The 27214-nt window shown below is 35.0% G+C and overlaps 1 protein-coding gene across 5 annotated transcripts in view; it reads right to left on the bottom strand.

Moving 5' to 3' along the window:
* The window catches only part of KCNH7 (potassium voltage-gated channel subfamily H member 7), a 622433-nt gene that overhangs the window by 270642 nt on the left and 324577 nt on the right, over positions 1-27214 (bottom strand). The gene's annotated exons all lie outside the window — the stretch shown is intronic.

The raw sequence follows: 27214 nt of genomic DNA, 5'->3' as shown, positions 1-27214 counted from the left end.
TTCAGTAAATAACTACAAATATGATTACCATTAATGGGAGGTCACTAGGTGAGGTCCATTTATGATTCTTAACTTCCCCTAGAGTCCACAAAATTTTATATGGATATTAAATCCCATTAAATATAAATAAAATTGTAACTGAAACAGAAGCCTTGAGGGTCCATTCTGAAAAGAACTGGAATTATGAAAAACATTAATCTAGGTCAGTGACTTTAATTAATAATTTTGATAGGCAGAGTAGCTCTGATCATCCTAAAATCAAATTCTTTTTAAAAATCATGACAACTCACATTTGAATACTACTTCATATTTTAAAAGAACATTCATATGTATTATCTTAGTTGATTTTCACAATAGCCCTCTGAGATAGATTCTTATTATTACCATTTGAGGTTCAGAGGAGTTGTGGTTGCTAAGACCAATCAGTTAATCAACTACTGAAAGGAACCTCAGAGTTATGTGATTTTAACCCTTTCATTTTATAGAAGAGGAAAGTGACCTTAGGTAGAGCAACTAGTAAGGAGCTGAATTTTTATTTGACCCCAAGTTTTCTGACTTTGACTAGTAACTTTTCCCTTCCTTCTACTCAAAACAGGAGGAAAGGGGCTGGAGGCAGGTTTATAAAAAATAAATAACAATTTGGATTTTGTAACTTCTAAAAAAATAGAGTTTACATAACTAGAAATCAATGTGATATCAGATAGAAACATTTATAATTAGATTGCTTCAATGCAAATGTTGCTTAATGTTAATGATTATGAATTACATTTTGTTAAAAGAAGGTGATGTTATGAAAATACCATTTGACAGTGACTGCAGATTCAATTTCTTTGATTTTGCTGTTTGGTGAATGCCAAAGATCTTTGCCTAGTTTGTATTGTGTAAGATGCCTTTGAATTAAAAGAGTGAAAATCACTTTGGTTCCTGCTTTTGAAGACTTTTTCTACATACTACTAGACTAAGCAGAGTCTTTGCATAAACTATTTTATAGCAATATCACTACATATTTTATTGATAGGTTACTTCTATTTTTAAACTGTAAAAGAGAAACCCAAAGGGATTTTTGCTTCATAGTTCAATATGGGTGTAAATAACTTGCTTCATATACCCATTAGGAAAAAAATGTCCTGTGACAGTGGGTTATTATATAAAATGTATGTTACATAAATAGCAAAATTGAGATGCTCCTACATGTTACAACTAAATTATGTCTTTGATATTATTGGTTGTCATTGAGATTTCTACTTTTTTGAAAGGTTTTTCTTGTGATATGAATTCAATGTGAAATCTTTGTATTTTATTAACTTAAATCACGATATGCATTGAATCAACAAACTTATGGTTATGTTCTGCATGCAGAGACACAAAATAAGCTGTTTTTTAAAATTCTAAATTGCAAAATAAATATGCTAAGGCACATAACAGCATCAAAATCTAGCTAAAATATAAAGGCAACCAATTTCAGAGTTATTATTCAGAGTTCAGATTACTCCTTTATCATGTTGGTACAACTCTTAATTTTATGACTTTACTGATTTCTATTGTAATAAGGCTGATGCTTTTTTTTTTTTTTTAAACTTAGAGAATCCTGTGTCTTAATTTCTTCTTCTTGTTCAAAAAACCCCACACAGGAATAAAAACTCAATCATATAAGTGCTATAGTTGACAGAATAGATCATAAATGTTACTGTATTATAATTTTTTAATGCAGATGTATAAATGGGTTTGAAATATAAGCTATTTAATAGCTTTTAATGGCTTTCTTGGAGATACTGAAGGTCATATTATCTCATTTAAGCATATAGTGCTACAAAATCCTGATGAAAATTAACTAAAGTAATTTCTGGCCAGAGCCATAATTATGTAAAAATAGCATCTGGGGCCAACTCATTTAGGGTGGGGGGGATCAGTATGGAAGTGCAAAAGACAATTTGGGGAGAGGACAAGAAGATAATCTAACAGGAAAGGAGAAAATGGTAGGATCCATTATACACAGATTTCCAATGCCGAGAGGGAATAATCTGTCCCTAAAAAGTCTTGAGGGATAACTGGGATAGTAAAATAAAGTACAGGGTTAATGGCTGCCTTAGGGATGAAGTGCTGTAGCGTGTTCTTCTGGGAAGGAAACAACCCTGTCCTGTCAGTACTTGGGCCAAAGTCCCATTCCCCTCTGCTAATTCTATTTCTTAAGTTATTCACCCAGAAAGGGGTGTGGTGTTTCAAATCCTTTTGAAGATGCAATAGCTGTTGACCTATAGTTTGCATTCATAGTTATATAGGTATAAGGAAAGGGTTTGGTGTCTACCATGTCTAAGAGCTTAATTTGAAAGTTGAAGAAAAAGAGACCCAGACAATTCAGATAATTTGCTGAGATTCACACAATTATTGGCAGACAAGAACTTAAAAAATAGTTTCTTGGCAATGTGTTTATTGACACCCCAGAGCTTTTCTTATTTGACTATGTTGTTGGTGTTGTTTTGTAAAATTAAAATGTCATTTCTTATCATCAAGTAATATAATATTGCTTGGGTAATAAGGGGGATGCTCAGTATTATATCTGCTGTCTTCTATACAGAAAACATGAAAGTGATTTGCCCTCAAAAAGGGTCAAATGTCAAGTGTGTAGCAATGATGATTCATCCATATTTTTGTTCTATTTTTTTTGAGAAAAATAATACATGTTTGAGGGGAGAGTGGTTTTAGACAGAGATATAGATCGTGGCCATGGAATTGGGTAAATTGTACCTACGTGAAGGTCAAATGGGAAAGATGTATATAATAACTTTTAAAAGACAAAAGAAAAATTTTGATCTAGAAATCTTTAAAGTATATCACAGAAATATTTGATACATCCTTTCTGTTTTCATACTGAAGTATATAACAAATTTATTCTAGAAAATTTATATAAAATTTTATTATATAATTATATATAATGTGTATTATATACATATATATGTGTGTGTGTTTATACATATATATGTTTACACACACATACAAATATTTTTAAAGCATTTCTTGAAACCTTCTGAATGATCTTCAAGAGAGCTGACTCACTATCAGGAAATAAGATTTTGCCAAGCATAAACAACTCAGAGCACTATCTAATTTAGGTTTGATTTAAAATTAAACCCATCAATATTGGAGAAGGTCTAAACTTGGCAAAAGTGCCTGTCTCTAATAACAACATTCATTCTTGTCTTTAGTCAATAGTATGGCTGCATTCCAAGTGACTTGCAGATTTTATTAATGTGAGGTGTTCAAAACCTCTTATAGAACTTTGTCCCAAAATTTTTTTCTGTTTAAATTTCTGCTTCTATGGCCCAGACCCATATTTTATGTTAAGGATCAAGAATTCTTGGTGCAATTTAAGAAATACTTTGACTTTTGTTATTAATTATTTGTTAGCTTTGTGACCTTGAGCAAATCATCTTGCTTCTTTCTGTCTTAGTTGCCTCATCTAGCAAATGATAGGATTGGATCTGATGATATCTAAAATCTCTTCCTTTCAGTTCAAATATTTAAATGATAGTCCATATGAATGTGATGATAAGTTCATATTATAATAATTAAATAACACCTTGAGGTTTGCAAAGAACTATACATATATTATCTCATTTGATCCTTACAACAACATGAGTTTCAGGGGCTATTATTGATCCCATGTTATAGATAAGGAAATTGAGAGTTTAAATGACTTGTCTCAGGGTCACACAGCCAGTAATTTTCTAATGGGGATTTCCTAATTCAAGATCCATTAGTCTTAGCCACCATGCCACTTAGTTGCCTTAGGATATTACAGTGGAGAATGAAGTTTGGTTTCTCTGAAATAAATAATTGGTTGAAAGTCCAGGCATTTGGTGAAGGATTTGAACTCAAGATCTTAAAGGAAAATACCATCATTGCTCTCCAAAGAATAAAATATCAAGAGATTTAAGAAGACTTCCCTCCCACCCACTTTTTAATGTTAGGGGACTTCCTTCAAATGTGGAATAAACACAAAATGATAGTAAATGAAAGAGGAAAGAAGATCCCTTGATTTTCCCTTCACTTTCTCAGTCCTATATGTTCTTTTAAAAAAAAAATTCTTTCGACATGTAGGATATAAATTAGATAAGAGGAACAGAAGTAAAGGAAAAGGATAAGAAGATAATAAGACAAGAAAAGGGTGAAGAATATAAGGAATCATAGGGGTATTTCATAATTTACAATCAAAGTTTAAATCACTGCTCTTTACCCTTTCAACCCAAAGTCTGTTTTCTCTACTCATCTCAGGAGGAAATAGAATTATAGAAGGGGTAATGATGGTAAGGTTAAATTCTAATCAAAATAAAGTGAATAGTATTATGTATTAGGGCCAGGATCCCAAGTACAGAGTTCAGTGTTATTGGGAAGTAGATTAGGAGGTTGGGCGGTACAGGCAACATGATTAAAAAATGATTCAGAAAAAGCTAAATTATTCTGCTGTCCCTGTATCTGGTTGCAACCCACTGACCTTGCCCAATTTCCCACAAATCTATTAAAAAGAGGGATGTGCTAAAATTTCCCCAAAGGAACACATTAAATTATATTATTTAGGACAACCCCTATAGTATTTACATATTTATTTGCATGAAATTTATGTATGATTCCTATATACCTATTTAGATGTGAGTAATATTCATAAAGTAGTTTGAACATTTTGTGACTTCTGTCTGGAGGTGTTGGCAGTTCTTGAATCTTCTTTCTTTTTATTAAAAGAATTAGAGGAAGTTTTTTAGTAAAGTGTATTAACATATTAAGTACCTAATATATACCAGGCTCTGTGCTAAGAGTTTTACAAATAATCTGTCATTTTATCTTCAGAACAAACCTTTAATGTAATTGTTATTATCTCTATTCTACAGTTGAGGAATTTGAGCAGAGATATATATATATATATTAAATGATTTCTTTGGGGCTGGATTTAAATTCAGAGCTTCATGATTGTAGACTTCATCTACAATTCCACTAAGCAAGATAATCAGATAAGCAAAACCCCCTACATTTATTAAGTTCCTACTATTGAAAAAGGGTCCCCAAAACTCGAAAACTCCTTGAAAGAGAAAATCTCTTTCAACTCTGCCTCAGTGAGGGACCCACCAAGGGACAAACAGTTTCATTCAGTTATCAAGGTGGGGTCAGTTCAGTACTGAAACTCATTGAATTTTCAAATTACAGCCTAAGCTGAAACCCAGCTTGTAGAACTCCACCCACTAGCCCCCTTCAGCTTGTAGCCAAAGTTCCTATTATAAAAGAGCCAAACTAAAATCCTCTCTTTGCAGAGGTTCCAAACCTGCAGTGCTATGCCAAGGAGCCTCTGCCCACTGGATAATATTCTTTTCCAGTGTTATCCTCTCTTTATCCTCACTTATTTCCCTAAACAGACTTTATGCCTCTCTGTCAGAATTTCTAACCTGACTTCCCAATTCCTATAATAAACCTTTTATCAATCTAGGTTTTCGGGTCTGTAAATTCCTTTACGGAGAATCTCTGCGCCTCCAGAAGGGGTCCCCAAAACTCCCTACCCTTGTGCCGAATCCTAGGGGGGTGCAGAGGAGCCAAACCTCTCCATTTGGTTCCCTGAACCCTGAATCTGCCCCTAGACCTTATCATTTAACTCCCTGACAACTAGAAACCCTAATCTCATTTTGGTTCCCTGAATCTAGACCTTTTCATTTGTTTCCCTACTAAAGGGAACCCCAAAACCTAAACCTCATCACTATGTATCAAGCATTGTGCTAAGTGCTGAGAATATAAAGAAAAGTAAATAAAATAAAAGCTGTTCTCAAGGAATTCACACTCTAATGGAAAGGCAAAAATAAAGAACTATGTCCAAACCAATTCCATACAGGATAAAGTGGTAATAATTTTTTCATAACAAGGTAAGAAAGGTTGAGACAATGATCTCCTTTTGAAAAATGCGGAAGTTTATGCAAGGAGGAAATTAATGGATTTCTTGTAGGGCACCTGAGAAGTTACAGACAAGTCTAAAATCTTAGTTCCCTAGCTATCAACTTCTTTCCAGAAAGCCATATTGCCTAGCAAATATCAAGGAGTGATTGAAATGGCTTAGTCAGGGGCAATAGGTAGATAGAGCAGATTTAGGCATGCTGCTATAGAGGGAAAGAAGATGGCATGAAGGCCTTAGACATTCCTTTGGGGAGGGGACGGAGGGTGAGGAAGTAATGAAAGATGAGACGTGCCTAATGTGCCTGTTTCATAATTTTATTTAGACTTGGTCTTTATTTTCCCCCATAAATTCTTATGGCCTGAGTTTAGAGAATATTGGTTTAAATAAAAAGAATGTGGAGAGAGAGAGATCCTAAGATATGTGGGTGGCATTTGCTAGACTGAAAATGAATATATTTCACGACAAAGATTCATCTGGAATGCAAGAATATTAACATTATATATTTAATTGTTCTCAAATCTGATATGAGTGTCTATCCATGACTGAGCAGAAGCCCAAAGATATAATCAGTTATATGTGTTATGTACTGAAAAAAAACAAAAACCAAAAAACCCCAACAACAACAACCACATAACCTAAATGTAAATTTACTAGGCTATAACATAATTCTATTTATTAGTAAAATCCTTATAGAGTGTAAAGGAAAATCATTGCCAGTGGGGTTTTCCTGGTGCTCATTTCCCAAGTCCTTGAGGGCTGGGTAAGTCCTTAAGAGTTCTATAAATAAATTGTATGGAACACCATTTCATTTCTCATTTGTGTTGGCTCACTAAGTGAGGGGGTAAGGGAAGAAGAGATTTGACTGTTACAGGATAGGAAACTGCAGATCTCTACCCAGGGGGTGAGGAGCTCATTAAAATGATCACCTAGCTTCCCTGCAGAGTAGACCAACTCCTTCTTCCCTCTGGGGAGGGAACAGGCAGTTTAAAGGTTGGATTAATTTACCCTTGGTGACTATAGAGGGAGATGCAGCTTTTCTTGGCTGACACAAGCAGCCTATAGAAAGCAACTCAGTGATCACATTTCCAAGAGGTGGTAGGTATCTTTCCCTGGTTCAGCCGGGGAGAGGTCTGTTTACTTTGAGTTGCTAGGAGAATCTGGCTTGTCCTGACAGTTTCAGAATACAAAGCTAAAGGACTTCTTGACCCTAGAAGGTGAAAAAACTAGGGATGGTGTTCATGGACACGGGCATGGGATCGAATCATAAAAATCATAAATTTAAATTAAGGAAGAACCTTAGAGACCATGTAATCCAACTCCCACCTTACTCAGAAGAAAAGAAATAGTCTCAGAGAGGTTGGCAGGTCAAGTTTATGATCCTCCTGGGACTAGAATTTAAGAACAATGCTTTAATAATAAATGATACTGGAAAGGGGGAAAGGGAAGAAACTCCCACTTATTTCATAGCTAAAAACTACCATTTAATATTTGATCTTTATCTTCATTAAGATGCTCATTAAACTCACCCACTCAACCACCTCTTTAGGAAAAAAAAACACAAATAGATTTGGGGTATCTATGCTATAGATATAACCTCATTCCTTTAGAGCAAGGTTTCTTAACCTAAAATGCATAACTTTTTTTTTAAACATTTTTATTTTAACATAATAATGTTGAATAACATTGGTTTCCTTTATAATCTTATATATTTTTAAAAAATATATTCAAGAATATTATCCTAAGTAGCTGTCCATACATTATACCAGATTGCAGACTGCCAAAGAGATATGAAGCAAACAAAATTTTAAGAATCTCTGCTTAACCAGTTGAGTAACAATGGGGTTATTTTCTGTGCTTAGACATGCCATTAGACTACTCTGGACCTCAGTTTCCACATTCATAAAAAGGGATAACTACCTGCAAATCTCACAAGATTGTTTTTAAAACACCAATATAGTGTCCATCAAAGTTCTATGAAAACTATAAAATCATATAATGATATTGGGGGGGAGGTTACAGTGATAACAGACCATACTGCAAGACACATATACAAAATACTAATTTCTTTATTATAAAATTACATAATAGGAAAGGAAAATCAGTAAAACATCCTGACTTTTATGAATATGAAACCTCTAGCTTCCCAGTATCATTTCCTTTTTGTGGTTTGTTTCATAACCTCAGAGGTAAGATGCTAACAGGAACTCTAGTAGCAATCCCTTTCCTCCCCCTCACCTCCCACACTGGTTCTGGGCAGGGCTCCAGCTAAACTAGACTAGACATACCATTATCCACTCTGTTGTTGTAAATATTCAGATAATGCAGTTCTATAACCTTCATGGGTAATGTATTTGAATATCTCACCCATAAAAATTAAAAATTTCCCTAAATTATAAGCCAATATAGTCTTATATTAAATAACACGTTTACTTTTAAATTTTCATATATGTAGAAGTATAGTTGCTCATAACTAAAAGAAAATAAAGGACTATTTACATATTATGCATTTTCAAGCACCTCATTAATGATTTTGGTTAGGGTTGTGTAAGCAGTTTGAAAATTTCTGGTAAATTCTAAATCTACCTAAAAAAGAACTTATTCAAAATCTTTACAACATGCAAGTGAATGGAAGTAGAAATTAAAATAAAAGGATGACTAGCAATTATCTACTATCATAGTCTATTGCTTATAAGACAGCTAACTTTAAGAGTTAGAAAATCTATTACATGCTTTAACAGTAATGTTAATACTCTAAATTTGGAAGGGATGCTACTTTTAGGAGTTATTTTCCTGCATTTCTTTTTAGGCATTCACATATTTTCTTGTAGGGACTATTAGAGGGTTGGATCTGGAATCATAAAGATTTGAACTCAAATCTACTCTCAGACACTTACTTAGATACATAACCCTGCATAGATCACTTAATCTCTATCTATTCATTTCTTCATCTGTTGTTGTGAATATAAGATAAAATAAAATATTTGTTAAATTCTTTGCAAATCTTAAATATTAAACAAAACCTAGCTATTATTATCATTATATTTGGATATGCCTTACCTAATTTCATTTCTTTCAGAGTGCAGAATATAAAGTCAGCATGCTTAATGAATATTTATTGACTTTAATTCAATTAACTACCCCATTAAATGGCAAGCTCCTTGAGGCAGTACCATGTTTTACAATGCTCTTTATCCCTTTACCTCCTTCCTAAGTACATAGTCATTGATTGATTACCTACTGATTCCCTATTACTTTGAATGACCTTTGAAATGAAATTAGCTTAACCTATTGAGGCTATCTTCAGCTCTGTAAATTATATGTTAGGCATGAGGAACAGACACAATGTTAGAATGAAGAAGGTTTCCTTACTTATTCCCAAACCTATATTTAGAGGTTGGAAGAGAATTAAGTTTTTAAAATCTGTCAAGGTTCATATTTATGATTAGGAAAAGCAAATGAAAACTTCTAAAAATGCATCATGTTACAAACTTAATAGCATGCAGAGTCTTCATTGCTATTAATTGGACTGGAGTGAACAGGAAGACAGTAGAAATTTTAAACTTTCTAAAAACAATGGATAGCTATTTTTCATTGGATTGCATGGAATATGCAAATGACAGAATAATGCAACAATCACAACTCTAGCTGTTTGGCCAAAATAGATTCATTGTTTTATAATTTCCATTATTATGGTATTTGGGGCATGTTCTTCTGAAGAAAAGAGCCTATTCTTTTATTTATTATAAGATGTCTTATAGACTACATTAGTACTTTCCCTTTCATTCATTCCTAGTCAATCAGAAATGTTGTAGAGTTGATCAATTGAATTCGGGTTTTTCTTTTCCAAAGGCATTTGGGGTTAAGTGACTTGCTCAGGGTCACACAACTAGTAAGTATTAAGTGTCTGAGGTCAAATTTGAACTCAGGCCCTCCTGACTTCAGGGTTGATGCTTCGTCCACTGCACCAACTAGCTGCCCCTTGAATGCAGTTTTTACCCCAAAACTCTATAAGCTTCCCTCATAGCAACATCATGAGGTTTTAGATTTTTTTAAAAACTAAAATCACAAATAGATACACACAATATAAATACATATATGCAAAATTATTCTATTTATCAGTTCTTTCTCTGGATGCAAATAGTTTCTATCTTTATAATTTTATATTATCCTTTATAATTAATTTAGGTGTTTATAATAGTCAAAAAAGCTTATTTGCTTCAAGTCATTCTTAAAATTATTGTTACTATATAAAAAATTCTTTTGGTTCTGCTCATTTTACTCTTCATTAATTCATGCAAGTCTTTCCATGTTTTCCTAAAATCATTAAGCTCATCATTTCTTATAGTACAATAGTATTTCAACACAATCATATACTACAATTTATTTAGCTATTTCCCAATTGATGAATGAACATTTCCCTCCCATTTCTAGTTCTTTGCCACCACAAACAGAGTTATTATAAACAGGTTTTTGAGGTCTTTTAAAACATGAGACAGGTTGTTGATCTAGATTCAGATATGCCTGAAAATCAGGTCTTATGATCTTACCTTCTTTGATTGTTAGGGGATACTAGGCAGAGGCCCTAACTACAAATTTCAGTGTTTAATATTTATTATTTTAACACTAGATAAATTCTCACTGTACAGAGAACACTGAGGAACAGAGAGATTACAGGTTATGGAAATGGTGAGTGTCTGAGCTGCAATCAAACATAGGTCTGTCTTCCAGCTTCAAGGACAATAATTTTTCCTTTACAGCTTTGTCCTTTTGAGACTGGGAGAACTTTTGGTCAGCAGGAGTTCCCTATTAAAATGGAGACACCCAGTGGGGTAGGTTACACCTGAAGTTGTTATCAACTAACACTTTATTTAGCAATTAACACTTTCCTCCTTTTTGTCAATATGATGACTGTGATGTGGTCTCAGAGCTGCTTTAATATGCATTTCTCTAATTATGAGTGATTTGGAGTATTTTTCCCCCTTATGGCAGTTGATAGCTTGGATGTCTTTCTAAGACAATTGCCTTTTGTTGATCTTTTGTCTTTTGGGAAATGGCTCCTGTTTTTATAAATTTGAACCAATTCCTATATATCTTGGAAATGAGACTTTTATCAGGTAAACTTGCTGCAGAAAATTAACTATTTCTTCTTTAATTTTAATTGCAGAGAAAACTGTTTAATTGATAAATAAAAATATTTTGGGGTAAAGATATGGATGGAAAAATTTGAAAATAAAACAATTGAATAATTAACCTTAAAAACAACAACACATAGTTGGGGCAACTAGGGGTGCAATGGATAGAGCACCAGCCCTGAAGTCAGAATCTGGCCTCAGACATTTAACATTTCCTAGCTGTGTGATCCTGGGCAAATGGCTTAAACCCAATAGCCTCAGCAAAATAAAACAAAACACCAATTTAATCTGAATAAGTATGAATGAGACAGAATTCGGCACTAAGAGAGAAAAGGAAGAAAGACAAATGCTAGGAAAAGATGGAAAAGCATTCTTCAATTTTCATTTCTTTTCTGTCCTCTACTTCCTTATTCTCCTCTCAGTGTAGTGAGCACATTATAAGAAATTCTGATTTATGTGAAACTTCTTTCTTTAGGTCAGCTTCTGGTTCTATTCTAAGGGGAAGTGGGATGACCCACACATTAATATCATACATGTTTCTTTTCCCATAGAACATAAGCTTCTTGAGGAAGGAATTCTTTCATTTTTAACTCTAGTCCTACAGTACAGAAATAGACTCATTTATTTGTAGATAAAATCTTTGAATGTTGATGATTGTCAAATCTATCTCTCTGTTGGTCTCCAGCTTCATATCTCCAACTGTCATTTGAATATCTCAAACTGGATATCTGGTAGACATCTTAAATTCAATGTGTCCTAAACAGAGCTCATTATCTTTCCTCCTAATCCTTCCCCTGTCCAAACTTCCCTATTACTGTCAAAGATACACCATATTTCCAGTACCCCACGCTTACAATCCTTATTTCTCAGTATTTCATCTCCCATTTTGATTCTGCTGTCAAAGTTTGTCAATTTCACCTTTGCCATAACTCTTGAATATGCCCCTATTTTATCCTGTGATATTGCCAGCACACTGCTGTAGATCCTCATTGCCTCATGTTTGAATTATTGCAATAACCTGCTTGAGGATCAGCCAGCCAATCGCCAAGTGTTTCTCTGCTCCAATCCATTCTCCATTCAGCTGCCAAAATGACCTTCCTAAAGTACACTCTGACCATATCTCTCTCAAATCCATAAATTCCAGTGGTTCTCTATCACCTCCATATCAAATACACAACTTTGAATTTGGTATTCAAAGCCATTTATAACCTCCTTGCATCCTAAACCTTTCCAGTTGATTTAGATTTTATATCCTACAACGTACTCTTTGATGCAGACATTGTACTTTTTGTTCTTCTACAAATAAGATGCTCTATGTCTCAGCTTTTGATATTTTTTGATAATTCCCTATGCCTGGAGTGCTTGATCTCTCTCCATCTCTCTTTTTCTCTCTCTCTCTTCTTTCTCTCTTCTCCATCTCTCTCTGTTTCTGTCTCTAACTGTCTGTCTCTTCCTCTCTGTCTCTGTCTCTGTATCTTTGTATCTTGGTAGTTTGCTAGGTGCTGAGCTACAAAGATAAAAAATAAAACAAACACAAAAAAACCCCAGAGTCGTTTCTGTTCTCAAATTTCACATTCTACTGGGGAAGGCAACTTTACCCAGAAAAGTTGATATAAAATATCTCTACAATACAGACTCATGGCTTATTATCATAAAGCCTGCTTAAACGGACAGGTCAGAATCCTGACACTGCTACTTTTCAGAGTTCAGGGTTGAGGGTGGCTTCTCTAATAAAAGAGCTTTTGAACTTTCATCAGTGGGCATTCCTTATTATTAGTTAATAGAAATTGTATAACTAAATTTAACTAACTTTTAGAAATGTGTATTTACTAGGGTGATATAAGAACAGTTGGCCTAAACCATTCCTCAAACCAGGAGCATATTCTTCTACAAGTACAGATACATTTCAATGGAAAGTAAACTAAGATTTAGAGCACATGTAGGGTAACTCACAGCCCTTTATTACTAGATATTTTTTCCCTTTCTTCCTTTTGAAAAATATTTGAAAAATTCTCCTTAAACATAGGGTCTTTGTAGAGTCTTGAAGCTGTCTTCTCTTAACAGGTCTTATTTGTCTCTAATTGTTGAGGCAGTTATTAATGATAGCCTTAGCTTTTCTAAGGATGCTTCTAATGAGGAGTCTAAAACCTTCAAAGTTCTAGCAATTATCCTCCGGCCAAGGGAGGAAAGAAAATATGAAAATTCTTTTCTTTTTCTCCTCTCCTCAAAAATTCTTTCTCTGGAACTTGGTGAGAGAACAGGGCCTAGCTCTAACCAAAATTTAAAAAGAAGTGAAATTTGATTTCCATACCTGAGATAATTAGGCACTTGAATTCCAGAATCCAGACTTATTTGCTATTTTATAAAAAATTTACAAAGCATTATTTAGCCAATCTCAATATATTCCTTATGTAATTCTTATTTGATTTCATCTAATAGCTTTTATTCCTTCTAAATTGACTAATGACTTTTTCAAACCTCATTGATATGTCTTTTAATTCAACAGAAGTATTCTCAACCAATAATGATATTAAGGATAGACTATTTTATTAATTCATTTGAGAGTGAGGTTTAATTGGGAAGGAAATAAAGCCTCACACTTGCATCTAGTGACAAAGCAAATACAGCATATTTTGGGGCTGGGAGAGTACTTACTTTATATTATTGATCAGAAAAGCTGTAAATGCATTGAAATCGGTATTTAGAGGTGTCATCAAGAGCTGGAGGTTCTAAGATATTAAGATGAGTATAGAGGGCATTCTATGCACTATAATGAAACTGAGACCCAAGGAGTTTAAGTGATTTGCTCAGATTTACTCAAGTTTAGTGGCAAAGCTTTGATCTCAATGTAGGTATTCTGACTCCAAATTCAGCTCTTTTTTCACTGATCATGCTTTTTTGGGAAGAGCAAAGAAGGTAAATTTGGCTGCTTTAGGAATATTGATTTGGCAGCAATATGGACAATGTATTAGAGAGGTAAAGATTAGAAGAGGAAGACCAATTAGGATGATAAGGACCTGATTAGGGTGGTAATCAGGTGATTGGGGAATACTAGGTAGAAGAAAGAGACTTTTTGGAGATAGAAGTATCAAGAATTGACATTTGCTTGGATATAGTGGTGAGGGCAAGTGATTTGAAGATAACAATGGGGTTGTGTACCTGTAAAGTTGGAAACTTGATGGTAAACTAAATAGATATTGGGAAATTAGGAAGAGGAGCGAGTTTTAATAGGAAAATAAGTTTGACTTTGGACCTGTTGAAATGTACAATAAAAAAACTTCCATTTGAATTATCTTAGGAAGATTCTGAAGATCACCTGGCAGGATAAGATACCATATATTGAGGTCCTTTCTCAAATTAAACTGCCAAGCATTCCAACTTTACTGCAGAGAGCACAACTCTGTTGGGTTGGTCACATTGTTCAAATGCCAAATGAATACTTACCAAAAATATTATTTTATGGAGAACTCACACAGAGTAAGTGCTAATAAGGTGGTCAGAAAAACAGTACAAGGATGCTCTCAAGCTCTCAAGGATTTTTGGGACAGGACCTATTGGCATGGGTTGCTGTACGCAGTGAGCAAAGCAGAATTGAATTAACTCAAAAGAAATGTAAGATGCACAAAATTAGAGAGTTCACCTCAAATATTCATAGACTATTTGTGTCCCATCTGTAGCACAGCATTCCAAGTTCATATTACTTTAATCAGTACAGTCAGACCCATTGTAACTTGACTCTAACATAGTGATATCATTTTGGTCCTCTTCAAGAACTGAGGACAACTACCAACCAAGTTGAAATTGTAGTTCAGGAGGGAGGTGAGGGAGGAGTTTGCAGATTTGGGAGTCATTTGTGTAGAGATGATCATTGAACCTAAGGGAACAGCTGAGATTTCGTGAAACATACAGAATGGAAAGGTCCCAGAAGAAACCTTGAGGTACACCCAGAGGTGAAAACACTAATAAATAGCACAAAGATACTTAAATTTTATTGCTTTAAAACATGAAAAGTTACATACTTATGAAGGAAATGCATTTATTTAGAATTGGAGGACCTGGGTTCCAGTACTTGATCAACTACTTACTATATGTATAACTTTGTACAAGTTATCTCAATGGGCCATTTATAGGCTCGTAAATTATAATGAAGAGGTTGGACTGGGTGATCTCCCAGAACTCTTCCAACTCTAAATCTATGATTCTATGATGGAGTTTTTATAGATGAACTAGCTCACATATACACAGTATTGACAATCAACACATTGACAATGTGTTGACTTTATTGTTCATCTGTGAACTAAACTCCCTTATAGAGAGTGTAAGAGCATTTATCTATCTTTGTGATGAAGTCATAAAACCATAGAAAATTCCAGATGGGAGAGACTTAGTTATCTCTTTCAACTTTTTTCTCATTTTATAGTTGAGAAAATCAGGTCAGAAGTGATATTCTCAATATTAGATAATATTGCTGGCTGGCTGCAGAATTAGAACTGGCTTCTCTGACTTCCTCTCCTCTTCTCACTGACTCACTTCATTTTCCTGATTCCCACCTCTACCCCACCCAAGACAAGAATTCTTCCCATGGAAAAGAATTAAACTAAGTGGTATTTGCCCTGAAAACTCATACTAGATATATAATTTCTTTCTCTCTTTTTTTTATTTTTTCTTTTTCTTTTCCTGAGGCTGGGGTTAAGTGACTTGTCCAGGGTCACACAGGTAGGAAGTTTTAAGTGTCTGAGACCAGATTTGAACTCGGGTCCTCCTGAATTCAGGGCTGGTGCTCTATCCACTGCGCCACTTAGCCGCCCCCTAGATATATAATTTCATTTCATTTAAACTTAACAAAAAGCAAAAGGCAATTTGTTTTAATTATTCATGATTGTCTTGATACTTTTAATCTGTTCTAAAATGCAGAGCAATGTAGATGAAAGATTATGAAAAACTAAATGAAAAGTAATTAAGACTGATGAGAATTCAAATGTTCTCCCACAGTTTAGTGCTGCCTGTCCTTATAATAGTTTGACATATAATACACATTTTGTTAAATGCGCTTTCTTAGAGAATCAGTAAATCTAAGTTTTGGGATTAAAATCATTGGATACCATAGTTTCTTCATTTGAACAAATAGGCAGCTATATAGTATATAGTGGATAAAGCATTGGACCCTGGGCTAGTCACTCAAGTTTTATTTGCATTCATTTCCTTATCTGTAAAAATGGGGATAATAATAGAAACTACTTTCCAGGGTTGTTGTGAAGACAAAATGAGATAACATTTATAAAGGATTTTGAAAACTACCGTACTATATGAAAGTTACCTATTTTTAATAGGGAGCATAATTAGATTACCCCTAGGATGTCTTCTTAACAAGAAATGCTTAACAAGAAGACATCCTAGAGGTAATCTAATATTTTGTATAACATCGGTGTCTAGGCACTGATGTAAAACTGCCAATCTGGAATGTATTTAATAAACTTATTTGTTTTCTTTTCTCATTTAATAGTATTATTTTAAATGTGTGATAGTTGCTAGGTAAAAGTAAGACAATTTTTACCTGTTTTGGAGAAAGGATAATTAAGAAACCTTCTGTGACAAATGCTAAAATTCAAATTTTTATGCATGGTTTTATTTCTGAAGTTTGAAACATTTCAAACTATTTAAATCATTGTTTGGCTAATAGCTGTAAATTGTAATTAGTTGCTATATGTTTGGAAGATTTTTGACCAGCTATAAAAGGGTGTGTCAGAAAGCCCTCATTTGACACTACCATCCCCTCAAGCTATCTTATCACTTTTTTCCAAACTCCTAGAAAAAGAAAACACAGCTGTTTATTGTCAAGGTTTCACTTCCTCTCCCCTCACTTACTTCTTCTCTTGCAATCTGTCTTCCAGCAACATCATTGGTTAATTGAAACATCTTTATTCAAAGTTACCAATTATCAAGTAAAAGTTAAGGATTTTAGTGATACTGACCTCTTCTGAGTTCTCTATCTTCCTATCTTAAGGCTTCTTGTCAGACTCTGTTTCTCTCTGTCTCTCTTCCCCCTTTCCCTGTATCGATCTCTTTCAGTCTTTATATTTCATCTCTCTCTCTCTTTCTCTCTCTCTCTCTCTCTCTCTCTCTCTCTCTCTCTCTCTCTCTCTCTCTCTCTCTCTCTCTCTCCCCCTTTGTATCTCTGTTTCTCTCTGTGGCTCTCTGTCTCTCCCTTTCCCTCTGTCTGTCTCAGGCTTTATCTTTTCATGTTTCTCTCAGCCTCTGTCTCTGTATTTGTCTCTTTGCTATGTAGTAATTCATATCCATCCACCCAAGTGAGTATACCTTCCCTCTCCTCTCCTCTCCTCTCCTCTCCTCTCCTCTCCTCTCCTCTCCTCTCCTCTCCTCTCCTCTCCTCTCCTCTCCTCTCTTCTCCTCTCTCCTCTCCTCTCTCCTCTCCTCTCTCCTCTCCTCTTTCCTCTCCTCTCCTCTCTCCTCTCCTCTCCTCTCCTCTCCTCTCTCCTCCTCTCTCTCCTCTCCTCTCCTCTCTTCTCCTCTCCTCTTCTTTCCTCTCCTCTCCTCTCCTCTCCCAATATCACTTCTAATGTTCTCATTAACTCCTATTGGCTTTATTATTTCTATGTAGATGATGTAGATGAAATAAAAATGTCATATTCAATATTGGGCTTTTTGGAATTCTTGTCTCTTAGAATACTTAGTGGAACTTTTGAACTGGATGTTCTAGAGGTATCTCAAGCACAACTTATCCAAAATAGAATGCTTATTTTTCCCTCTTCCCTTCATTCTACTTCCAGACTTCCTTTTTTTTTTTTTTTTTTTTTTTTTAAAGAATAACAGTATTCTTCCAGTTAGGCATGTTAGTAATCTTGAAATCGTCCTTATCCTTCCTTTCTACCATATATTTAAACAGTTTATTTTGGACATACATTCAGTTTTCTCACATATTTTTCTTTTTCTACATGTTTCTTTGTCTCTCTTCTTGGTATTTAAAATTCTTCCCAAATTAATTACTTTGCTAGGTTTATTGTATACTACTCCTTTCTCTGTTTCCCCCAACATATTTCTTGGTGTAGCTTAAATGTCTTTTTTTTTTTTTTTTGGCTGTTCTTCACATTTTTGTGTTACTGCACTGACTGTGCACTATACCTTCCCTTCCTATCTCTAAAAATTGAAATTCTACCAATCATTCTTGACCTGACTGAGGTATCACATTTTCCATAGGAGCCTCTAATGCCTATCAGTTTAAAATGACTTTTACTACCAATTTCTTATAGTTCTTTGTTTTATCTTTCTTATCCTCTAGGGGGCCTGCCTAAATGACAGTTCATGTATGAAATATCTTGAATTTTAGAGGATTGCATGCTTAGTAGAATTTTAGAGGATTGCATGCTTAGTATGGCTAATGAAATAAAGGGGAAACCAAAGCCACTAATGCAATCCATTTGCAGTCTACATTATTGGTGTAAGGAATTCCCAGAGTGGAAAATCCCTCCATTAATAAAGACAACTTTTCCATAGCTTATAATCTGACAGAGTTAGCTGCCTGGGTATTGAGAAGTTTTTTGATTTATTATTTGATTTATGATTGCAAAGCTAGTATATATATATATATGTCAGAAATGAAACTTGTACACAGGTCTTTCTTATTCCAAAAACTATCTTCTCTGCCAGAGAGAACAATCTCCTATGTGTCCCAGACTCTTGGCAGGGTTTCTTTCTGTAATGACCTTATTGGTCTCGGTTCTTTGTTAAATGAACAAACTGGAATAACCAAAAGCACATATTCCTAATGGTGGGTAATTTAAATCAGTTACCTTCCAAATATTTATGTGTGTTTTTCTTTCCCATATCCCCATTATGAATCAGCAGCAGCTTCTGAATTCTATAGACTATTCCCTTCCCTCAATATGTAGTCCTACTTGACCCAGATAAGAATCTTGTACATATTCAACAGGTTTTGGAGATTTTGCTGCCCTTTCTACCAGGCATCCCAGCAGATCTACCTAGACTACCTCCATCCACCCTAACTGCTTCTCTGATTAAAATTTTCTGTTTTACTTTCTGTTGCTTTCTATTTTGTATTATGTTTTGGCAGCAGTCATAAAAATATCTCAACCAGTCATTGAAGTGTAGTCTTTAAGAGCTACAACTTTGCAGATGTCCTTGGATTATTCATTCTTAAAATGCAAAGAATTAAAATCATAACAAATAAGAGCAATGGAACATATTTTCATTGTCTGAGACCCAACATTCATCTGACAAAGAACTGACTACTAGAAAAAATAATTCATCTTCTTTCATCAGGTCAAAGTAAGATTTCTGAGTCAAGCTATTTTGCTGACAGAAAATGAAGTGATAAGAACAACGATTTTGTTTGCATATGCATCTCACAATAAAGAAGTTCTTCTGATATCTTCTGTGCAACTCACAATCTTAAAAATTTGCTTATAACCCAGAGAGATTAAGGGTCACATAGCCAGTATCAGATTTGTCTTAAAGCCAGGCTTTCCTAGCTCTAAGGTTAGCTCTCTACCTATTATGCCACATACTGCCTTAACAAAAGGAAACCAAATCAACATTATTGCTTGTCCAAAGTAATTTGTATGCTACTATAACTAATAGTCACCATCCTTTTAAAATACATCATCAAGTATAATAATTTTATTTTAGGTCAGTGTATATTTTCTGTATATATTAAAGCTTCCCTAATCCACTTCTTGATTTTCACTGTTGTGATGGTTAATTATATTGTTTGAGATGAGGCTAATATCACTTTTAGGTCTGTATCCCAAAGATGTATGTGTATGTATATATAAAATCTATTGGATATATTGTTTGAATACAGATTGTTATTTTTTCCCACTTTCATTTTTTTCCTTTATTCAAGTCTTCTTGTAAAAATAACTAATATGGAAATGTTTTACATAATTGCACATGTATAATCTTTATCTGATTAGTTACCATCTCAAAGGAGGTGGGAGGAGAGAGAGAGGAAGAAAAAGATAAAATTTGAAACTCAAAATTTTGAATAAAATGTTAAAAAATTTAAAAAAGAATTAAGATGTAAGATATCTACTGGCAAATTTTTCACAATTTGGAATATATCCAATTATAACTCCTAAAATTCTAACAATTTACAGTAATTTGAAAAAGAAATGAAGTTTAAATTAATCCCTTAAAATGATGACTATAAAATACCATAGAATTCTTTTAAGATTCAACTGAATCAGAATCTTAACTTTGCATGGGTCTATTGAAAATGAAACTAAACTGTATTGAGAAAGGGGCAATTGATCCATATAGTTTTTTATAGCACGGCTTAAAGATCCAGACATCCAGGGAAACTTATCATGACACAGACTGATATTTGCTAATTATCTAAAAAAATAGTTTACATTCATGGATTCCTTTATTTTCTCATTTTTAATGTATGTGGACATTTACTAATTCATATCAAAGTGATTTCATCAGTAGAGGGAACTCCCAGTGAAAAACTTCTTTTACCTATTCTCATCTTTCTTGCAAAGTATAGTCAGAGAAGTAGTGGAGAATCTTTTTTTCTACAAGGGTCATTTGGATATTTATAACATCATTTGAAGTCCATACAAAATTAAAACTTATAGGATTCAAGCAATGGGAAGTTTTCATATCTAGCTTTCAGCTTATTGCCTGTGGTTGCCTTAGCACAGGTTGACATTCTCCACTCCTGTTTTAAAGAGCTGTCTGAGGGCACTGAGAGATTAAATGAGTTGTTCAGGGTTATATAGTTAGTTTGTGTTAGAGATGGGACTTTAACCTGTCTTTTCGACTCTAAGACCACCTCTTTATCTCATATTTATATGCTATTTTAAGGTTTGCCAGACATTTTCTCACAAGCCTATGCAGTAGGCAGGGTAACAGCTCTTATATCAATTTTACAGATAAAGAAAATGGTTGATCTGCCCCAGGTTCTTCCTTCATTTTTGTGGAAGCCTATGTTATATAAGGATTAGTACCCCTTATAAAAGTTCTCTCTGTATTCATTCCTATGAATTAAACTATAAGATACAGATGGAAATATAGTCAGAAAATAATTTCTTGAGCATTTCAAATTATTATTTTTTTGAAGTTTGTTGAAAGCTAAAATAAATTTTCACAAGTTACTTTCTTCTTTAAACTTATTTATATTTTTAGAGAGATCTGCTCATATTTTGATCTATTGGTATAGCCCTTCTAGGAGTTGTTTAGGGAAACCTCATTAATATTTAAAATATCTTAAAAAAGAAATGCTTAGTAAACTAATATCTGTACTAATGTAAAGAAGCTGAAGTTGAACCTGTTAATTAGAAGTTATATGGAAAAGAGCACTAGAGAGGGGATTTAAAAGCTTCTATCCCTGAATTTATTATTTATTATATTGGATATTTCACTTTGCCTCTCTGAGTCTCTGTTTCCCCATTTGTAAAATTAATAGGTTGGTCTTCCAAGGTTTCTTTCAGCTATGACAGCCTGAATTGAACTACTATGGTTTGTTGAAATAGGAATTTGGATGTGGAATCAAGGTACTTGTCACATAATTTTGTTTCAAATTCATAACTAAGGCATGTGAATCACAGAAAGCAAAACATGGTTGAGATTTTTGCTTTGTTTCTTTTTGCCATATTTTATATAGATGAGCTATCTGAAAATTATTTTAAATCATAAAATAAAGGTAACCTGAAATTTTGAGTTCCCACAAGTCTATATGAGTATGTCCCTACTCTAAATGCTTGTGTCTTCACTGTGACCAAAAGTCAGAACTCAAGAGATGGCCTATTTTCAAGTTATGGTATATTAGCTACATTTAGAGCCTCATCTTTATCATTTTCCAGAAAAAAAACAAACATAGAGTTCAACCTAACTTGAAAGTGTTCTAAATCCAGTGTTAAAAATGTACTCATAAACAATGGTTTTAATTTTGTTTTAAACTTGTGTACATAATTGACAACTATTCCCATGTAGCCTTCATTTTTTCCTAATGTTGTGTATTTAATTTTCTTCTTTTTTATTGAGCTTTTTACTTCATGTTTATAAGAGATCAGCTGTTAGTTAAAAACAAACAAACAAACAAACAAAAAAAAAAACAAAAAAAAAAACCTGATATCTGCTTCTTCAAATGAAGTGGCCTGCACTTGCTTTCAGTAGATAGATATTTTTACTGCATAGATCTCATTTTGCTATGAATAGGATTTTGCAGCTGACACTTCTGATTCAGGTAAGCCTTTGGAATGAAGGTATAATAAAGTTTCCCTTGAGGGCGATTTTTCTTCTCTTTAGACCTCTATGATAGGCAGGCTAAATATTTTGCCAGGGATGCCACAAACCATTGTAACTTGTGAAGGAACCACTGCAGAGTCTGTGATGAAAAAGGGAGAGTTGGGTGGGGGTGGGGAGGAATAGAAAACAAAACACTAATTGCTAAGAATGTTTTAAAAATCCATGGTTTTATTTGGAAGTGTTTGTTCTTACAGTACTTTGGAATGATTTTTGCAGTGAAATAACAGCAGAAGAAAATGTGGTTTATTTTTGGAGGAGATTAAATACTCCTGGTGCTAGTGTCTCTCTCTCTCTCTCTCTCTCTCTCTCTCTCTCTCTCTCTCTCTCTCTCTCTCACTCTCTCTCTCTCTCACTCTCTCTCTCTCTCTTACTCTCTCTCTCTCTCTCTCACTCTCACTCTCTCTCTCTCTCTCTCACTCTCTCTCTCTCTCACTCTCTTACTCTTTCTCTCTTACTCTTTCTCTCTCTCTCTTACTCTCTCTCTCTCTCTCTTACTCTCTCTCTCTCTCTCTCTCTCACTCTCACTCTCTCTCTCTCTCTCTCTCACTCTCTCTCTCTCTCACTCTCTTACTCTTTCTCTCTTACTCTTTCTCTCTCTCTCTTACTCTCTCTCTCTCTCTCTCTCACTCTCTCTCTCTCACTCTCTCTCTCTCTCTTACTCTTTCTCTCTCTCTCTCTCTCTCTCTCTCTCTCTCACTCTCACTCTCTCTCTCTCTCTCTCTCACTCTCTCTCTCTCTCACTCTCTTACTCTTTCTCTCTTACTCTTTCTCTCTTACTCTTTCTCTCTCTCTCTCTCTCTCTCTCTCTCTCTCTCTCTACTCTCTCTCTCTCTCTCTCTCTCTCTCTCTCTCTCTCTCAATCTCTGTCTTTGTCTGTCTCTGTCTCTCCTATAGTTCCCATAGTTTTATGATACTTTGCTAACTTATAGTTTTCTCTTCTTCTTTTCCTCAGCTATGTAAAGGAAAACCATTCATGAGTGTGATAGTAAATAGCAAGTAACAAAGCCATGTACTTGTTGCATAGTCCTGGCTGGCTATCTCTATGCAGCACTCAGAATAGTGGCTTGAGTATGGCTAGATATCATCATTCATTTGCATCGCCTTGCCTTTTGTTGTCTGCAAAATGCCAAAATCCTCCAGCTTTGTTTTGTGGTTTTTCGCACCCTAAGGACACATGAGGATACAGCAATGTAACACAGCCAAGACACATGGAAGGGCTGCCACTTACGCTGAAAAGAGCATTTCCCAAGGAACAGCCTTGCATCTGTAATTGCTGCCAGCATGGGAAACCAGTCATACTATTGAATAGCAACAACGGTTGCACTGGCAATCTGTCCCCTCTTCCTCCCACTGCTGTAGCACTGAGTAAGCTATTAAAAGACCAAGAGACAGAGGCAATTTAAACTAAGGAACATTCAATAGGTACCATATGTAGAAGAGGCAGAAGTGCTGACAACTCAATTCCTAACCATCAATCCTCTGAATCAAACCCAAATTCTGATTCTGAGGAAAAAGTTTGGGATAGAAGAGAAGAAAAATGAGAAGAAAATTTGAAGAGAGGGAAAACAGTATTGGAAATAAGCTGATGTTTATGCTATCTATGCTATTAATGATTTGATGTGGAATCTAAAATGCTTGATTTAGAGTGTGTGTGTGTGTGTGTGTGTGTGTGTGTGTGTGTGTGTGTATTAAGGCAATGGTGTTAAGTGATCTGCCCAGAGTCATGCAGCCAGTAAGAATCTGAGACTGGGGGACACTAACATATATTAAGATATGATTCCAGAATTTTTCTATACAAAGGGAAACACATATTATAGATGGGTCAAGTTAGTCAGTCATTAAGCATATATTAGGTGCTTTATATGTATTAGTCATTTCATTTGCAAAGATAAGCCCCCCCCCAAATGGTTCTGGTCCTCAAGAAGCTGACAAGCTGATGGGGGAGTGACAATGGGTCAATAACTATGTACAAATGGTATAAATAGAAGTAAATCTCAGAGCAAAGACACTAGGAGACTGGGAAAGGCTTCCAGCAGAAAAAAGGATGTAAAATAAATGTAAAGAAAGCCATGGAAACTATGAGGTAGAGCTGAGGAGAGAAAGCAGCCAGGCACAGGAGGCAGCTAGTGTAAATGCATGGAGTTAGGAGCTGGGGTGTTGTATGCTTTGATAAAACTGTCAGGATTGAAACAAAACAGAACCAGAAGCAGAATCAGAGATTTAAGAACCAACTAGGGTTTATTGAGTTGTCCAGCAAGGGAGTCTCACTTACATGAGAGGGAACTCTCTTAAGAGTAAAAGGACAAGGATTATATAGGTTTTGGTTAGGCAGGAGGTAAATAGGAAATGAGTAGCTAGATAGCACAGTGGTACTTGAAGTCAGGAAGACTCATCTTCCTGAGATCAATCCAGCCCCAGATACTTATTAGCTGTGTGACCCTAGGAAAATCATTTACCCTTGTTTATCTCAGTTTCTTCATCTGTAAGATGAGCTGAAGAAGGAAATGGAAAACCACTTATCTTTGCCAGGAGAACTCTAAATGGGATTATGAAGTATCCAGCACAACTGAACAACAACAAATAGGGTACAGGACACCTTTTGATTGAACAGGGCTTGATTCTGGGAGCTTTTGGATAAGATTGGGGATGATCAACAGAAAAGGGGGCATGTAGGCCATTTATAAGGTTATTATAATGGTCCTGTCAAGATGCAATGTGGGGCTCTACTTGGGTGGTGGTTGTCAATGGGATGTATATGGAATAGATGTATAGTAGAAATGACAAGCTCTGATAACAGACTGGATATAAGCAGTGAGCAAGAATGAGGAGTCAAAGATGACACAAATGTTGTGAGTCTAGGTGACCAGGAATAATTCTGCCCTTGACAATAATAGGGAATTTGGGAAGATGGGAGAATTTTAATATAGATGAGGTGTCTCTTAGACATGTCAAGTTTGAGGTGCCAAACTTGGGACAACCAGTTTGGAATTTATAAAAAAAAAACAACTTTTCAAGTTATAGAACTAGAGTCTAAGAAAGAGATTAGGGTTGGGTATGTAGATCTTAGAGTGTCATCTATAAAGAGATAATTGAATTCATGGTAGTTGAAGAGATCATCAAATGAGATAATATAAAGTAAGAAAAAGAGATCGAGGTCCAGGGCAAAGATGTGAAAGACATCCACAGTTAACGAGTGGCCTTGATCTGAATGAAGATCTAGCAAAGAATATTGCAAAGGACTAGTCAGACCACTATAAGGCGGAACAGGAGAGGACAATATTACAACAACCTAGAGAAGAGAGTTATCTAAGAGAAGAGGATAATCAAAAATGTCAAAGGCTGCAGAGAGCTCAAGAATAAGGTGAGATGTGAGAAAAGGCCATGAGATTGGTCAGTTAGATGATTATGGATAACTTTGGATAGGCTAGTTGCAGTTGACTCATGAGGAATCTAGATGAAAGAAGTTGTAAAAACAAGTAAGGGGGTAAATAAAGGCACTCATATAGGTGGCTTTCTCAAAGACATTAGACCAGGATAGAATAGGAAGAAGAAGGCAAGGAAACTGAGGCAAACAGAATTAAGCGACTTGCCCAAGATCACACAGTAAGTATTTGAAGCTGGATTTGACTCTATTTGCTGTACTGCCTAGCTGCTCCTATTTTGTGTTACATAATCTGCATTTGTACTCCATTGGAATAGTCAATTCACTAATCTTATTATTATGGAGGCTTTTCTAAACTTTATCATTCCTACTCAAGCCTTTCATGGTTCCCTTCCTCCAGCCTCTCAAGTGAGAACCTTGCTGCACATTTCAGTGAAAAAATTGAGATCATTCACTTTAAATCTCCCTGTTCCTCATTCTACATTATTCGGATACTTTATGCTACTATCTCCTCCTTCACTCCCTTTTACATGAAAAAGTGACCATTATCCTTGTCAAAGTTAACCCTTTTTCATACAAGAATTATCTCATTCTATCCAGTCTCCTCCAGCCAATTACCCTCTTTCTCATCCCTCTTCTCCATCTCACCTTTGATTGTTACCGTCTGACTGCTTCCTTATTGTCTACAAATATGCTCATGTCATCCTCATCTTAGGAAAAAAAAAAAAAAAGCCCCTCACTCAATCCTCCCATCTCTGCTAGCTATAGTTCTTAGCTCTCTTCCTTTTTGGTGGCCAAATTCCTTGAGAAGGACATTTACAGTTTGACATTTAACTTCTGCCTTCATTATCCAACTAAAAATTCTCTTTCCAAAGATACCAATGATTTCTTAATTGCCAAGATGAATGGCCTTTTCTCATTGACCTTCCTGCTTGACCACTGTCAATCATCCTCTTACTCCTTACTCTTATTTAGATTTTGATGTGCCATTCCCCCCTTCTCTCATCATCTGCCTCAATCTCTTCCTACCTGTATTCATGCTTATTTTTTTGTCTCCTTTGCTGAATCTTCATCCACTCATTCCTAATAAAAATAGAAATCTGCCAAAGCTCTGTCCTGAGCTCTATTCTCTTCTTATGAGACTTGAATGAAAACTTTTGCTAATTATCACCAAAATAATAAAGTTCAAAATTGCCTCTTGGAGTGAGGATGATTCTGAATTGCCTAAAGTATAGTAGTACTGCACAAGCTCTGGCAGTTTCTACCAAGTTAGAAAAAAGTCCAAGTACAGTTCAGGCAGGAGATTGTGTTGTTCAAGAACTAACATCGTTTAATACAGAGATGCTTATTACAAATAACATTGATGTCTAGGTGATACATTCTTTAGTTATGACCAATCTTTTTTTTAGTTATAAATATGAACAGATTGGAGGGAGCACCAGTGGAAGGACTACATAATATTGATAAAGTCATGAAGCCTCT

This window comes from Sminthopsis crassicaudata, chromosome 3 (assembly GCF_048593235.1).
Source record: "Sminthopsis crassicaudata isolate SCR6 chromosome 3, ASM4859323v1, whole genome shotgun sequence".
In the NCBI taxonomy this organism is placed as follows: domain Eukaryota; kingdom Metazoa; phylum Chordata; class Mammalia; order Dasyuromorphia; family Dasyuridae; genus Sminthopsis; species Sminthopsis crassicaudata.
The sequence above is the reverse complement of the archived record's forward strand: the minus strand, read 5'-3'. Positions and strand labels throughout refer to the sequence as shown.